Source organism: Bidens hawaiensis, unplaced genomic scaffold (assembly GCF_021521415.1).
Source record: "Bidens hawaiensis isolate Kalapana, Puna unplaced genomic scaffold, B.hawaiensis_p1.1 tig00021032_1, whole genome shotgun sequence".
In the NCBI taxonomy this organism is placed as follows: Eukaryota; Viridiplantae; Streptophyta; class Magnoliopsida; order Asterales; family Asteraceae; genus Bidens; species Bidens hawaiensis.
Genome location: NW_027493251.1, coordinates 79,788 through 97,230, shown reverse-complemented (window position 1 = coordinate 97,230; position 17,443 = coordinate 79,788). Strand labels below are relative to the sequence as shown.

General features: G+C 36.9%; 1 pseudogene across 1 annotated transcript; it reads left to right on the top strand.

The window, feature by feature from the left end:
- The first annotated feature begins 279 nt into the window (after nucleotides 1–279).
- Nucleotides 280–10,669, top strand: LOC143562531 (polygalacturonase At1g48100-like; annotated as a pseudogene). Its single transcript, XR_013140496.1, has 4 exons — nucleotides 280–999; nucleotides 1,318–1,485; nucleotides 9,044–9,537; nucleotides 10,072–10,669. The product of XR_013140496.1 is annotated as a polygalacturonase At1g48100-like (transcript).
- The last annotated feature ends 6,774 nt before the right edge of the window (nucleotides 10,670–17,443 follow it).

The window sequence follows — 17,443 nt, the reverse complement described above, 5'->3', positions numbered from 1 at the left end:
ACCTAATAATGAAGTAAATCAGTAACGGATTGCATAAGCTAACATGCATGGTCTGGCTTAACAATGAAGTATGGGGTAGTAATTTACGTTTATGCCATTAGCACATTAACCACCTGACATTTATTTTTTTTATGTAAGGGCCATTTTTAGCACTTATTTTGGTACTAAGAATCTTAAAGATGGCCTTGCCACCGGCGTAAATCTATTTAGACCACGAATCAATAATAGAATATAATATTTACTAATTAAAGTAACCGTAATCTACCCTCATGACGCTTTATGAACAGGTTGATCTTGACATATAGTTACTTTGTCGAGTTTTTAAGTAGTTGTTTAGCACATTAGGATATACCAATATATGTTCAGATAACTAAACATCTTCTTAGTTGAAATCGGATAAGGTATAACCGAGCGGTTAACCATGCTCTGAACTACGAGTAACCGCCTTCTTTCGGATCTAGCATCCACATACGTGTGACATCTATAGTCGTCAGGTTAAATTTGAGTTGACATGTATATATAGAGTGTTAATTAATTAACACCTTCCTTTATACTACAACTAAAATGACTTACTTTCCAATCTCCATACCTTTTTTGGCATCTTGTTTATGCTTTTGTATTTGTTACACTCAAGCAAGACTTCACTACCATCACCACAATCATCATCATCATCACAATCATCATCATCATCATCATCATCATCATGAAAATAAACACATGTATCTCTCTCCTTCATCTTCACCTTCACCTTCACCTTTTAATGGCCCATACCCATGTGATGATGATGATGATGGGATATTTAATGTAAGAGAATTTGGTGCAATAGGAGATGGTGTAGAAGATGACACCAATGCCTTCAAACAAGCATGGAAATGTGCTTGTCAGAGTCAAATTCAGAGTGAAACCCATTCACCTATGTTCTTGGTTCCTCATGGTTATTCTTTTATTATACAAACCACCATATTCACAGGTCCTTGCCAATCTCCATTAATATTTCAGGTACGTACACTTGCATATTTTCTATACTTATATGTGTTGTATGCACCTTGCGTGCATATATGCCAATTTGTACCCTTATAACATGACGTCGGGATAGGCTGTCAGGTATGATAAATATTATTGTAGTGTAATACACAAGCGACCATCTTGTGGTACCATCATAAATCCCCATGTTTTTGTTCCGTCACAAATCATATATTCGCCAATCAATTTTGTAACAAATAATATCAGTGACTGTTGTTTACGTGCAACATCCTGGTATGTACCGGGTTTAATTTTAGTAGTGTATGTTTTATATATGTTTTTTTAAAAGTGAAGGTTGATGGAACTTTGATGCCACCAGATGGACCAGAATCATGGTCCAATAACAGCAATAGAAACAAATGGTTAGTGTTCTATAGGATCAAGAATATGACCATTAAAGGTGTAGGTCTCATAGATGGAAGGGGGCAACAATGGTGGAATCTTCCATGCAAGCCTCACAAGGTACATTCTTTTAGATGTAAAATAACATTGTTAGGATGTCATATATAAATGTAGGAACCGTTCGGTATAAAAATAAATAAAACAATTTTAATACGATTACAATAAAAAGAATAAACAAAAAACACCTATCTAGAAAGCATTAAATTACAGTACAATTACAACTAAAATAAATCAAAGTACAAAGAATCGGGTAGAAGTAGAAGTTGGTGACCGAGGATCGTGTTGAACACGGGGCCCTTAAAACAAATTCCGAGTCTCTCCTCGTTTTGTTTCCAAGGGTACAACGACCGGAGCAGTATGTACTGCCGGAGTTGACTAGGCACCCGAATTAGATCGGTTCGTACCTTATTGGTTGTGTTGGAGAAGAAGAAATGTTGGAGAATTTGCAAGCTCTTCAAGTTGCAAAATGGTGTGTAAAACCCAAGCCTTACCTTGGTATTTATAGTGGAGCTAGGATCAAAGACTCAAAACTAAAAATAAATTGCATTAAACGTCTTTAATGCTTTTTATTATGATTTTGAATTCAATCCGTAACTCCCGTCGAAAAATAAATTGCATTAAACATCTTTAATGCTTTTTATTCTTATTTTGATTTTCCAACCACTCATCTTTGAGCTTCGATATCTCATTCATCTTAGCTCGGTTTTGGACACGGTTTGACTCGTTGTGATGCTCTCACAAAAAAGATAACAAACCTGTAAATAATTATTTTATAATACGCAAATATAAATATAATTATTAATGTCCACAAATTAGCAACCTCATTTTTTGCTAACATTTTCCAACAATCCCCCACGTGAATGGAAATCGATCCGCTCATGCAAGTTTAAAACGATGCAATTCAGCGGTTGAATGTTGCAGGAAAGGTAGGTGTTACCCTTTGAACCCTCCTTTGTGAAGTATACTTAGCCTCCTGGCGGTGTGTAGACACGATGTCTTTGAACGTGCCCCCGTTAGTGTAGACGACAATACACTTCACACAACATTGTCCCTGGTCTAGTCAAACCCTCACTGTCGTGTCCTATTATGGTCCTGGAACACAAGCCTGGTTCCGCGAGAGCTCTAGGATTTTTGCCCCAAAATCCATTCGAAGCGACCCTACTTGTCTCTCACGTAGGTGATTCCCGCTCGAATCTTTAAAAGCCATAGGTTATTCTTGATTTCTACAAGTCATTAACTTTTGTTATGCTTATCTTCGTTTTATGTCACTGATTAGAATGGACTAGGACGCACGCATGCGCAACGCCTTTTAAGTTTGGTTTGGGGTACTCCCCCACAGTGACTACCCTTGGTTTCATGATTATGTTTTCCTATTGAACTTAGATCTTGGGATCTCCAGGCAACTAAGTTAGGTTTCCCTCATGTCCCCTTTTTCCATGGGCTTCAGTCCCAATCCTCTTGTTGACTTATAAACTAACTCTTTGCTTAAGCCTTTGGTTAACGGGTCCGCAATATTATCTTTTGACTTAACATAGTCAATTGTGATAACACCCGTTGAGAGTAGTTGTCGTACCGAATTATGTCTTCGTCGAATATGCCTTGATTTGCCATTGTACATTACGCTATGGGCTCTACCAATTGCTGATTGACTGTCACAATGTATGCAAATAGCCGACAAAGGCTGAGGCCATATTGGAATATATTCCATAAATTGACGAAGCCATTCCGCCTCTTCGCCACACTTATCTAAGGCGATAAACTCCGATTCCATCGTGGATCTAGCTATAACTGTTTGCTTAGACGACTTCCAAGAAATAGCCACACCACCAAGTGTGAACACGTATCCACTTGTTGACTTGGAATCTTTTATATCCGAAATCCAATTCGCATCACTGTATCCTTCGATTATAGCCGGATCACGGTTATAATGGAGTCCATAGTCTCTCGTGTATCTCAAGTATCTTAGCAACCGTGTGATACTTTTCCAATGTTTCTCGCTTGGATTACTAGTGTATCTACTTAGCCGACTCACGGCATAAGCTAGATCGGGTCTCGTACATGTCATAAGATACATTAGACTACCAATTATTCTTGAGTACTCACGTTGAGCAACCCCCTCGCCTCTATTTTTAAATAGACGGTGGGTCGTGTCAATCGGTGTTGACGCGACACGCGTGTGTCTTTGCGTGGGTTAAACGAAGCACGACGGTGAGGAGCAGAAAGGGCAGCAACAAGAGACTTGTGACTTTGCGAGAGAACATAAAATCCATATTCACAAGAACCTCTAGCGAGAACTGCTGCTGTGTTTGCGATCCTGAATTTGAAAGAAATTGTTAGAAAACAACACATCAACGGGTGAATCATTTGTTAATCTACTAATGGATAGTAGATTTTTTGTGAGATTTGGAACAACAAGAACATTATGCAATGGTATACTGTTAATATTTGTGTTACCAATTTGTGTTACGGGTAAGGACTGTCCGTTACCAAAGGTAACATAATTACCAGAATCTGCATGGGATTCATTCAGTCCATCGCTAGATCGAAGCATATGAGCGGTGGCTCCCGAGTCAGCCTTCCAATCCGGAGTGTTTTGCGCCAAGTTGCATTGATCATGGAAAGCTTGTGCAAGGTTTGCATCGAGTGGTGTAGCTTTTTGAGCATAGCTTGACAGGTTTGGACATGAACTAGCATAATGACCATTGGTTCAACAAAGTTGGCAATGAGGAGGGCGTTTGGTGGTTGTTGAACGACCACGGTATGAACCCCAAAACCTGTCACGGTGTGATGAGTCACGAGAGGATGTGGAGTGAGATGAGTGTCGGTGGGTTTGGGCAGCAAAGGCGGCTTGAGGAGTGGGTGTAACATTTAGAGTTTGAAGGAAGAGGTCATGATTTTCTGCTTGAGCAAGAATATCACGGAATGGTGGGGACGGTTTGACGGTTCGTTGGGCAGTGGAGAAGGATTCAAAAGAGGAACCGAGGCCACATAGAAACCAGTGGCGTTTATCTTCATCGCTCACCGGATAGCCAATGGCAGCCAATTGATCGCAAAGAGTTTTAAATTTGCGACCATAGTCGGAGACCGTAGAGGTTCCTTTTTGAAGCTGACGAAGAGAATCACGGAGCGTATGCATCCGTTCAATGCACTGATGGTTGTAGGCATGCTCAAGTGCTTGCCAGACATGATATGCGGAGTTATGGCCAATGGCTTCTGCCATGGCTTCTTCGGTTAAGGTGGAATTAATCAAAAGAAGGACACGTTGATCAGCTTCTTTCCAGGTAACAAAGGCTGGATTGGAGATGGTTTTGTTATCAGCAGACAAAGTTTCGGGTGGAGCGACAATAGAACCATCGATATGACCAAGAAGATGAAGGTATGAAAGAACCGGTTTGACTTGATTTTTCCAGAGAAGGTAGTTTGTGGATGATAGTTTGATGGTGATTAGGTGAAGAAAAGTGTGGAGTGGAGTGGAGTGGTGGGTGGATCGGAAGAAGAGGAGGTAGGCCAGCCATGGATGTAGGGTAAAGAAAAAATGGATGCCAGGTATAAGAAACCTAGGCTGATACCATGAAAGACTAAAAGATTCAATTGATTTACATTGAATTGGTACATCACATATAGACAGGAGTATATCCTAGAATGTTGGAGATAAAATCTCTTGACTAACAAATTACCGTAACAACTATCTGACTAACACAGTTTCACCAATATATAAATTTAAACTCAATTATCTAGCGCCTATTAGTACCACTAACATATCATTCTGCATATGGTTAAAGTATATTAAGTCTCAAACTTGAAAATATAAAGAAATCCAAAACTTTGTAGAGCCCGCGTATACTACGCAGACTTGGGGTCTCTACAAAATCAAACCTTAACTTTTATCCCCTTTACTTTTAACCATTTGATTCGTTCCCAAACTTTCTCACATGTTTCTAATCATCGACACTACAAGCAAAGAAGTTATACCCAAAATTCAATCCATAGTCTCAACTTCGTGACTAGTCCAAACTATTTAAACTTCTAACATTTTTCACCCCATAAGGGTCAAGACAATAATGAACTTTACAAAACCGGTCAAACTTAACATACCAATATCATAACATTCAAATGATACACCTTGTGAAACTTAAAAAGATTGTATATCCACCCTCTATACTTGTTGTCATTTGGTTAGTCACGTATACACTTTTCACCCATAACGACATTAAACATATTGCTGAAAATCACAATTTTATTGCAAAGTATTCACAATACCACATCAAACCGACTTCAGAAAATTCTACAAAGATTAAATAAAATATTTTATGATATTACCCAACTTCATACCAAAAATTAATAATGTCAAAATGAAACTGTTAATGCACTGAAACAACATTTGCAAATGACTAATCATGTTGATCGTAAATCACAATTTCATAAACAAATAAACAACAAAACCACATCAAATGATTTCAGAAAAATCTATAAAATTTATGTAAAATCACTTATGATTTAGCTAACTTCTACCCAAAAATCATATGAAACTAAATTGGTCAAGCCCCGAAATGACATCCGTAAACAGGCTTACCTAGTTGGGACAACAACGATAAATTAGTTTTACAAGATTGTTTTGAACTCTTAACTAACCCCATTTGACACGAAACCTTTTGGAGGACCTGCACAAATGTGTCGGGTATGTTGACACCAAGTTTTGTATAAAATCGATACTGTTTAATACCCGAAAAAAACTTCAACCCGTAACTGTGCACAGTGGACATCGACATAACCTTTAACCAAACTAGTTACAATCTTAACCAAATTAGTCACAAATACATTTATGGATGGTGGTGGTGCCTAATGATGTTAGATGGTGATGACTGTGAGGTGGGTGGTCGAGGTTGTGGTACGTCCTTGTGGAGGCCCGTGGGGTTGGGTGGTTGCGGTTTAATGGAGTTATAGGTGGCGCGGGTCTCAAATTTATATTATTATGTAATTAAAAAATGTCACGTTAACGAGAACGCTAACGGAGTTGGTGTTCCGTTACTTAGGGAGTGACAGGGAAAAAAAATGTTATAGTTGAGAACGGTGGATAACATTTATTTAGTAAAGTGTATTCTCGGCTAAAGAGTGAAAGTTAAGAGTATTACAATCCAATAACCCCTATTCCTTAACACTTTATTCAATGCTTTAATAGCATTTCATATTAGGACAACTACACAAAAAATTAATAGTTTATGCAAATTCTACAAAAGATATAAAACTCTTCCAAATATAAAAAAGACTAGTATGTTAGGCTATGTGTAGTAGTAGCGGGGCTACAAAATGGAGCGACTTGCGCCATGTGGCGCCCAGTCAGCAAATAGTGAGTTTTTGTTTTAGGGTGTAATGGTGTTGTAGTCATATATATATATATATATATATATATATATATATATATATATAGCATACACACACATATATAATAAGAACACACACACACACAAACAAGCGACAAATAGTTCTCCCCCCATCCCCTCCTAACACCCCATTTGTAGCCTGGGGGCGGTGTTCTTGCCCCAAAATCTCATTTGTCGCCCATTTTTGCCGCCACTACGCATGCCCTTATAGATCATCATTTTAAGATTATGACATGGCCATACATGCATAACTTTAATTGGTTGCCTACGTAGGGATACCGTGATACATATGGCAGTATATTTTGCATGTCACATGTCCCGAGTGTCATTATATATTTATGCCTAGAAAACCTTAAGAAGCTTTCCTTTTACAGGAAAAAAAATGGTGTACTAAAATGTTCGTCTTGTAGGCAACACGTGAATATGGTTTGACGGAATATGGACAGGTAATCGGCAATTAAAACAATAATTGAAGATATGATATATTAGTATTTTACTAATATTATATAGGAGAGTATCAACATATATTGCAACTACAAACGACTTGTTATTAATGTAAACAAAAAAGTCATTCCATAAGTGTGTGTAACAGTATAAGCTTGCGTGAGCGGAGAGATTGGATAGAATGTAGGAGGTAAGGCCTCCTTTTTAGTAGACAAAGCGAGTTGTCACGTTAGTCTTACCCGGTGTGATATGAGTGAAATTAAATTTACATAACAATACATATATTGATATATACATGCATAATATGAGATGACCAGGAAAAGGGGGAAATTATTAATTATATAATGTAAAACCTACCTATGGTTCATATCACCGACCAGGGCCGGGCCAGACCTATACAGGGCTCGGCCGCAATGTAGGGCAAAATCTTGGTAATAATGTAATTTAGTAATGGTTTTGGGCTTAGTAATGACATGTTATTGGGTAATGTAGTCAATCAATAAGGACCCAAACAATCTGAACAAGTCCCTTACACATTAAATTATCTAATAAAATGTTTCCGGATTTTGAACCTAATAATGAAGTAAATCAGTAACGGATTGCATAAGCTAACATGCATGGTCTGGCTTAACAATGAAGTATGGGGTAGTAATTTACGTTTATGCCATTAGCGCATTAACCACCTGACGTTTATTTTTTTTATGTAAGGGCCATTTTTAGCACTTATTTTGGTACTAAGAATCTTAAAGATGGCCTTGCCACCGGCGTAAATCTATTTAGACCACGAATCAATAATAGAATATAATATTTACTAATTAAAGTAACCGTAATCTACCCTCATGACGCTTTATGAACAGGTTGATCTTGACATAAAGTTACTTTGTCGAGTTTTTAAGTAGTTGTTTAGCACATTAGGATATACCAATATATGTTCAGATAACTAAACATCTTCTTCGTTGAAATCGGATACGTACCTTCTTGGTTGTGTTGGAAAAGATGAAGAAATTTTGAAGAATTTGCAAGCTCTTCAAGTTGCAAAATGGTGTGTAAAACCCAAGCCTTGCCTTGGTATTTATAGTGGAGCTAGGATTAAAAAACTAAAAATAAATTGCATTAAACGTCTTTAATGCTTTTTATTATGATTTTGAATTCAATCCGTAACTCCCGTCGAAAAATAAATTGCATTAAACGTCTTTAATGCTTTTTATTCTTATTTTGATTTTCCAACCACTCGCATTTGAGCTTCGATATCTCATTCATCTTAGCTCGGTTTTGGACATGGCTTGACTCGTTGTGATGCTCTCACATAAAAGATAACAAACACGTAAATAATTATTTATAATACGCAAATATATATATAATTATTAGTGTCCAAAAATTGACAATCTCATTTTTTGCTAACATTTTCCAACAATAAATGTGCCATGTCACATCACCTAGCTACATGTAACATGTCACATATGCATGCTGACTTGGATTTGTATAACTGAAACCCATATGCCATATGCTACAATAAACATTACCTAGTTTATGGATCGAAATAGAGTCGTGTCAACAAGTTTGCAACAAAACGTATAGGTGGGTGTTTAAAACGTGGTGACAAATTAAGTTACCGACACTTTGCGACAAACTTACGACCTATATAATGGCTGCTAAGTTTTGCAACAACAGTGTGCCAATGTCCATATATTATGACATTTATACAACAAGTTTGTCACAAGCTTCGTCCAAGTTTCGTCACTGATATTACTAATTAATGCACATGTACATGCTATACATACTATACGTTACAGGGTCCAAATGGCTCAACTTTACCAGGACCATGTGATAGCCCAAGCGTAAGTAACTCCAAAAACATATTTGCATACTTCCCCTATAACATCATACAATAATCCATAAACGTTTTATTGTTATAAATGTTAGGCCATAAGATTCCTTATGTGCGCAAATTTGAAACTACAAGAGCTAAAGATGAAAGATAGCCCAAATTTTAACTTGAGGTTTGATAGATGCAAAAGCGTCCATATCGAATCAGTTTTCATATCCGCCCCAGCATCGAGCCCAAATACCGACGGAATTCACATTGCAAACACCAATGATGTCCAAATTTACAACTCGGTCATTTCCAACGGTACACAAGTTTTTACTATTTCATTTAATTGTTATTTTTAATTATTTGATTTAGTGAATACGATGATGTGACAGGTGACGACTGTGTGTCAATTGGATCTGGTTGTTATGATGTTGACATAAAGAACATCACGTGTTTACATGGTCATGGGATCAGGTATCTATATAGTAGTATCATAGCGACATACTTGTACATAGTGACGCTTTATAATATCTGTTAGTAAAAATCTTAAATCATACACATATATAGTTGAAGGCATTTATTATCTAATTAGTTTTACTTCAAAATAATTTGTAAATAAATTTGTACCACCTAAATGTTCAAACGCATGGGTAGACCCGGGATGGTAAAAGAGCCTGAGCGCTTGAAGCCAGGCCCGACGACAAACCTAAAGCATTTGAGATCGACATCCAGTTACGGTATCAGCTGACATCAATCCAGTGGCCTGACCCTTTTTACCCACATAAAATCGAATATTAATATACTTTTACCCCGCAAAAATGGGACCCAAATTAGTATGGTATGGGATTTGAATTACCAATTATTACCCGATCTGTTGTCACCCCTGGCCTGGCTAGATGAGACATATATTTACTTGCTTTTACTTTTGTGACACCTTTTGTTAGTCACTACACTTAATATATTTGATGAGCAGTACATATATATGATTATCACTTTGTTATGATCCAGCATAGGGAGTTTAGGCAATCACAATTCATGGGCGTGGGTCTCAAACATCACGGTTCGTGATTCTGCGTTGACGCGAACAAAGAACGGACTTAGGATCAAGACATGGCAAGGTGGATATGGGGCCGTTAACCTAGTAAAATACGAAAACATTTTCATGGAAAACGTGAGGAATCCAATCATAATCGATCAGTTCTACTGCCCGACAAAACGATGCTTGAACAAGACATCTGCAGTGGAGGTGTCAGACATCGAGTACAAGAACATAAAAGGGACATACAACGTTAAAAGCCCACCCGTTCATTTTGGTTGTAGCGACTCAGTTCCATGTCGAAACGTAAGTTTATCCGAAGTGAAGTTGTTTCCGGTTGAAGGATTTACGTCGTTGGATGCATTTTGTTGGAATGTGTACGGGCAGATGGAGACGGTGACCGTCCCGCCGGTTTACTGTCTGTTAGATGGAACTCCATGAACACAAATTTTGAATAAACCATGTTAAGTGCTATTAAAACATTATTATCTTTTTACTTTATATAAATCCTAAACACCTTTGGCGTATATTGTATTTAGGGTGTGCCTAAAACCAAATTAATATATTCTTAACGAACTCAACAGATGAAACTATAGTGATATAACTGGACCCGATAAAATAAAACCAATGGGCCGTTTCAGTGCTTGTTTGAAGACCCAATTAAAGGTTCGGTTCTGGTTACCGATATCTCCATAATTGACAAAATTGAGTTTTAGTAAATTCGAAGGTTAACTAAATTGACCTAATACGTGCAAACGAATGATATGAATGCGTAATGGTTTAAATTATTCAAGCTCAAATGTGTGATAACAATTTGTTTGGTAATTAAAAATTTTCAAGCCTAGCTTACTTCGGGGACCAGTTACATTATTTTGGGCCGTTTTAGACAAGTCTGTAAAATTCAAGACCATTTCTATTTCACGGTCAACTAACCCGTAACCGAATAAACATGTAAAACTGATTAACCATGACTGAATTAACCAAAACTGATCGGTTATCGTTCTCTGATTAATCGAAAATTCGATTATGGTTTGGTTTTTAACCAAAATTGGCCCCATTCGACCCTAGATATATCTTGCCTTCAAATAGTTAGTTGGATTTAGGTTAAAAATATAAAGCTAATTGGGGAAATCATCATTCATGTGCAAAATTGTTAGTTGGATTTAGGTTAAAAATATAAAGCTAATTGGGGAAATCATCATTCATGTGCAAAATTTTTGCCTTTCTGGAAAAAAAAATGCATAACTAATAGGGTTCTAAGATATCATTTGGTATGAGTCATTCTCTTTATTTTTTATTATTCGTCACGTCTGTTTTAACTCAGTGTTTTTCCATCTTTCAACGTCATCACTTAACCTTCTTATGGTTCAACCCCCCCCCCCCCTTCCAATTCTTCATCATTCCTTCTTATTAAATAACAAAAGGAAATAAAAAAGAAAAGGAAATAAAAAATTTGATTGGCTCTTTTCTCCATCATCCTTCAAAGGATGCGCGTGACCTGATCATATGGAGATGAGGGTGGCGTAGCGTTCAAGGGATCCTTTGCATGATCATCATGTCACGTTGAACCCTTGAGGGTGCCTTGCCAATTACCAGATGGCCTTTGACGGCTAATGAGCCGATTATCGTCCCCTATGAAATGAAACATACATGCCTTAGGTGCTTACCCTTTAAACCTTTATTTCCGTGTCTATTAATTTTGTCTTTTTTTAACGGCCAACAAATAAATAATTGTCTAGATATTTCGTACGGAGCGACCCAATGGCAAAAGGCCACCGCCAGTTGACCCAACTCAGTCGTACGGAGCCCTCAAGCGCCTCAAAATTATCTCCAGTTCTGGAGAAAACACCCAACTGCCCGAAGGCTCACTTGTGGTAAAACAAGGACGTCCTCATGATCGAACTGGAGATCACAAGGATCTCGGTATTTCTTCATTAAGTCACCTATGTCCATTCAAAGCGTTGTCAATGGGGTTTAAACCTGAGTCTCTATTAAAAAAGAACATTAATGTTGTCTTCTTAATTTGACTTCTCGAATAGTAGTCTTTATGATTTTTACAATAGCTGAACACATATAAATAAAAATCTATTGAGTAGAAAAATATATCCTACAATTTGAGTAGAAAAATATACGAGATATGCGAAAAGTATCTAAAAATTATCCAAAATTTATAATAATTAATATTCATTATTTAATAATTAAAAACATTGTTCGGATATCTGAATATTCAAATTCAAAATAATAATCCGGATCTGAAAATTCGAATAATTTGGATTTTTTGAATACGAATTCGGATTTGAATTTTTTTTAACACCCCTGTATGTGATATAACATAAAAATGAACCCCACTATTGGAATATGGTTAGTGGTCGGTAAGTTTCTGGTTTATGCCACACAACGTTGATTTATTATTGGTCATTGAAGAATTAAATGTATTAATAAAGTTTTAGGGTACTTGTAGGTAGATGTTTCCTGTAAGTTTCTGGTTTATGGGTAATTAAGGGTAGAAATAAAGTGGCAGCACATAATTGACCAATGCATAGGTCATACCCATTAGTGCCCCTTCCCCTCTAATGGTTAGCATTGACGGATACAAACCTTTTTTTGTGAGTGGGTGCAATAATTGGTAAGAAGGTTTAGTTGTTCAGAGGAGTAGTTATGATGTTGGTAATTGTATGGTTTGAAGTTTTAAGTGGTATGTTGGCTATGATATATATGACCCGTTTGATAGTGTTCACATTGTAGCATATATAGTCATTTTATTATTTTGACTCATTTGTGTTATTACGAATTTATAATGTTAATAATATGGATAATCTCGAAGGAAATATCTGATATTCGAAAATTTAAATCTAATTATTTTTAAATATCTTTTATATTTTAATATATATAGCATCTTGAAGCTTGAAAACCCCAATTCCCAAATAGCGTTCACGCCGTCTACTTAGTCACCCTCTCTTCTCGTCGGCGTCTGCCTTCCTAAACCATCGCCGCTCAACTCTCTGAGGCGTGTTTATCCATCATGGCAGATTTTTCCAATAAAAATATAGTTTCCTATGTGTTTTTATCTTTTCTTGTGTCATAGTGAATTTGGTTGTTCTTTTCTTAAAATTGCGGATGTTGATGGGGTTTCAAATTTGAGTTAAATGGGGTTTCCATATAACAAAGCTGTTGGATTTACAAGACTCGTTATTTTGAGCATTTTGAATGTTACTTTTGAGTAGTGTCGTAAAAATCGTTAGTCGAGCGGTGAGGTGGGGACTAGAGATTAATTGAGATTAACTGGATCAGACTTTATGTATAACCTTTAATTATATTTATATATATATATACACATTTTTATATTTAATTTTTAGTTTTATACATACATAAACACATTTTGGGCGGCAATTTGATTGAATCCCGCTGTAATTTGCTAGTTTTTTATCGAATCTTGCCCGAACCGTTATTTTTTGTCAGAATCTTGCCGAAAAACCGTCGGTTTTTGGCTGGATTATTCCACTTATCGAGTAATTGGCCGATTAGCCCAAAATTAATCAGTGAAGTGAGGATTATCAATTAATCAGGGATTAATCGACACTTAGTCGGGATTTTTACAACGCTGCTTTTGAGAGAGAAATGTAATTGTGCTCAGCTATTTTTAGGTTTGCTTAGGAATTCTGATAACCGGTTTACTAGCCGACCGGATATCTGAAATTTCGGATTTGGATTCGGATAGTGTAATCCACTATCCATCCGAAAGTTTCATATACTTGAAAGCTTGGATATCCGACTTTGCACACCCCTAGTTGGAATAACAGTGATGGAATTTAGAAGACATGCTGCGAAGCGAGAAAGATTTGGAATACATGGTACGCAAATATGAATTTTGAATTGACAACTAGAAGAAACACAACACGAGTCGTTCTTGAAATTGAAATCAATCTCCATAAATCAAAACAAAATCACATGAAATGGGACCGAATTGAAATTGAAATATCCATGAATCACCATGAATTTTCATATCCAGATAACAATTCAACCAACTTTTTTGAAAATTGCCTGAAATAAGAGTTTGAGGTTGGAATATCCATGAATCACCATGGGGTTTCATATTCCAATAAGAATTTAATAAACTTTTTGAAAATTACAAGAAACAAGATTGAGTTTGAGGTTGGAATATCCACGATCAACATGGACTTTTGTATTCAATAAAAACTTAATATAAACAATGAAATCGAATTGAAAGTTGAGTGTTCATGTATCACTATGACTTTTCAATATTTCATTTAAAACCACAATGTAAACATTGGATTTTGGAGTCCTACGTTGCATGAATCATCATGACTTGTATGTAAGTTTGAGAGTGGGAGTGTAACCATTTTTATTCAAAATGACTACCTTGACAGCTTAAAGTTGTGGTTCGTATGATATTTAAAGTGTTTTGCTTTGACCTAATAGGTTCCAACACGTTCCCCAAACCCTTTAGGAAAATGATCAAGTCTCGCATCTTATTAGAATTTATACGCATCACTTTCCATAAATTAAAAATCCTTTTATAAAGGGTCGGTTCGAAAACCAAATAGTTACAAAAAAAACAATTTACTCTAAAAAGAAATATTATATACTTATTAAACACTTGGTAACAATCACGGCCATAAATTCTCACACAAGACAAAGACCCGACATGAATACATGGGGTTGGACTAGTGTTGTAAACTCACAAACACGTACGACAAAACCGTTTTAACAAAGAAGTCGTTAATTATGAACTTCCTAACCTCTTTCTAAGCAAATAAGTCGTAATTTACATTTCATTTTCCTTTCTCTAATTTTCTCACTATCTTATAATAATGGTTTACGTTTATATCTTACTATCTATGATGTACTTTGAACTATATATAGCATTTTTTATATAGTGTATTTTAGTGTTTATAATAATGGTTTTTGTAGTTGTACGTGTTTAATATTTTTATTCTTGATATTTCGGGATAAATTTTGTTAAAAATGAAGTTGTATACAAAATATAGTCTTTTTTATGGATCGGTATTATTGGAATTGGTATTTGTTTTTATGGTTTTCGCAGGCTCGCAGTTGTCTTAAGTATTCTTCTCGACATTCCATCGTTTTTTTGGGTATTGTACTTTGTAAATTAAATAAGAGTACCGGTATCATAAAGAACCAAATCAACTCTTAACCACGTCAATTTCATGGTCACAACGCGCTACCACCACAACCACCTAGGTAAATCATATTTTCAAAATTTTATTTTAGGCAAACAAAAAGTTTTCAATCAATCAATCAATCATGCCCAGTAAAATCCCACCGACAGCAAAGCTATAAGTAGGGTCTGGGGAGGGTGGGATGTAGGCACACCGTACCTCTATCCAAAGGAATAAAGAGGTGGCTTCCAGAGAGACCCTCGGCTCTAAGTACATGTGTATGAAGCAAAATAAAGGAAATCAAAGTTTAACAGTTATATAAAAACTACTACTAATTATAATAATATTAATAATAAGATCATAGTTTAACAGCTATATAAAAGCTAATAATAATTATAATAATAATAATTATAATAATAATAATAATAATATATGTAAGGGAAATACCATTATGGTATGTGACCTAAATAAGTTAAGTCTAAGCCCTAAGGTATTCAAATCTCTCTAAAAATCCTTAACTTTAATTCTACTTCTCCACGAATTCCTATCCTCAACCATGTCCTCGGAGAGGTTTAGGTCTATCAAATTATGCCTAATCCTCTCATCCCAAGTCAATTTCGGTCGTCCTCTACCCCTCCTCCCCTCTATAGTAATGTTTTCTACGGATCTAACAGGATTCGTCGTCTGTCTTCTCTTTACATGTCCAAACAATCTCAATCTCCACTCTCTTATCTTGTCTGCTATGTTCGCCACCCCTAATCTCTCGCGAAACACAACGTTTCTTATTCGGTCTAGTCTTGTGTGCCCACACATCCAACGTAGCATTCTCATTTCTGCTACCTCCATCTTCCGCACTTGTGCCTTCTTGATGGCTCAACAATCTGTTCCATATAGCATTGCAGGTCTAACTGCCACCCTATAGAATTTTCCCTTTAGTTTAGTCGGGAAACTCTTGTCGCACAATATACCTGTGGCTGCTTTCCATCTACACCATCCTACCTGAACTCGGTGGGTCACATCACTGTCTAATTCCCCATCGCTCTGTACAAATGATCCTAAATACTTGAACTTCGTTACCTGCGGGACCACCTGCCCTTCAATTGTGATCTGTGCGTCTTCATTGTCGTTTATCACACCAAAATCACAGTGGAGGTACTCCGTCTTAGATCGGCTAATCTTTAAACCTTTTGTCTCTAAGGTTGTTCGCCACTCCTCAAGCCTCATGTTTAGATCTTGTTTATTCTCAACAAGTAACACAATATCGTCTGCGAACAGCATGCACCACGGGAGAGTCCCCTGAATCGACTTTGACAACTCATCCAAGACTACTGCAAAAAGAAACGGGCTCAACGCTGACCCCTGGTGAAGACCTACCTCTACAGGAAAGAAATCAGTATCCCTCACTGGCGCACGGACACTTGTTTCACTCCTGGTATACATATCCATAATTATCTCTATGTATTTCCTGGGCACTCTTCTACCCTCCAAGCACTCCCAGAGCACCTGTCGTGGCACACTGTCGTAGGCCTTTTCTAGGTCAATAAACACCATCATCATCAATTTTTATGAGAGATATGAGGGATGACCCTGGCAAACAAAAAGTTTTATAAAAGCCAAATTAATGATAGAACACTCACTTTACAAGTGAGAGGTAAGAGATTCAAACCTCATCATCATCAATTTTTATGAGAGATATGAGGGATGACCCTGGCTTGCCAGGGTTCGAGTCCTGATCTCATCCGGTTTTACCGGCTCCTCGCTGTCGTGCCGTTTGGCGGGCGTGAGGGTCGGGTTTTATCCGGAGAATCCCTCAATAGGTGGACCGCTAGGGGTTCCGTCCGTCCAGACTCGTGGCCGGCTTGGGCTACCTTTAGCCAATGCAGGCGTATACGGAGTACCCGACATTACTTAGTTGGTCGTTCCTAGAAAAAAGCCAAATTAATAATTTAGTAGTTAGGTTAGTGATGACGTAGGGCAAAGCTGCGTCCCCAACATGGCGTCATGACGAAAAACAGTCAAAAGAAGACGTCGGTGGCCGGTTCCAATTTCCAAATAATTTACCCACCTTCAATTCAACATATTCCTTGTATACATATATATTTATATTCAAGTCTTTAGAACCAAATTAATCCATGGAAACCGGTCAAAGTTTCATGAGAAGTTTCAAAGATGATCATGAAAAAGAACTTGATGATGATGAGAA